The sequence below is a fragment of the Rhipicephalus sanguineus genome, chromosome 2 (assembly GCF_013339695.2).
Source record: "Rhipicephalus sanguineus isolate Rsan-2018 chromosome 2, BIME_Rsan_1.4, whole genome shotgun sequence".
Classification (NCBI taxonomy): Eukaryota; Metazoa; Arthropoda; class Arachnida; order Ixodida; family Ixodidae; genus Rhipicephalus; species Rhipicephalus sanguineus.
In genome coordinates this window covers 63280224-63281176 of record NC_051177.1, presented here as the reverse complement: position 1 = coordinate 63281176, position 953 = coordinate 63280224, and positions in this window count along the sequence as shown.

Here is a 953-nt window from a genome sequence, read left to right as displayed (position 1 = left end):
CTATTCAGGGCCTCATTGATATGCTGTACTGGACGGTCTGCTATGAACATCACGTTTGCTTTTTGTAAGGTATTGGTGAATGACAGCTCTTTATGGGAACCTGCTTTGGGATGATGGCCCCTTGTGGCCTCAAAACAACTGTGGAGCGAACTTCGTTTGAGAAGTGGGTTTTCAGAAAGAAATCAACTCGTGGCTCCGCTTGTGACCTTCATGTATTGGGCGTGAATTTTGGGTAAAGTGTTCACAGCTGCGCCATGTAACTATGGAATACCGTATTTACACGACTGTAAGTCGACTCGCATGTAGGTCGACTCCTCTAAAGTCGCACGGCAAAAAAAAAAAAAATAGCTCAAGCGCATTTCATAAAGGAAATTTATTTACGATGTCGCTGAAAGCAAACTCAAATTCCGGTGTGCAAAGGTGGCTTCACGGCAGTGCTTCAAAGCTATGCAGGAAAGGTAGCTTCGCGGCAATACGCGGGTATCGTGTTTAGAAAGCTTTTGCGAACCGTTGCTGAGGGTGCGAGTTATACACGAGAAAATGCGGTATATGTTACAGGTGAAGCCGGAACGTAAACATAATGTCATAACCGTGCCACAGCATGCCTGATTTCTCGTTTGTTTTGGTTTCAGTTGTAAGTCGACCCCTCAAGTACCGATTTCAAGTTTAGATAAAAAGGGTCTATACCTACAATCATGTAAATACGGTATGTTCTCTTACCAAGCTTGAGGGGTGGTTTAGTGTCCCATCAATATTTTGTTTAAACACAAGTACATAAGGCGCACGTGTGAAGGCCATGCGCTTATTAGTCCGGTATCCCGGTATGCTACAAAGAACCCTTTCGTCATTGAAACGCTCTTCCCCCCTCCCCCTTCTTCCGGGAACATCTCTGCTTGAATGGGAAGTTTGATTAGCGTTAGCACAAAAAGGCTGGAGCCATCAGCTGAGCTAGT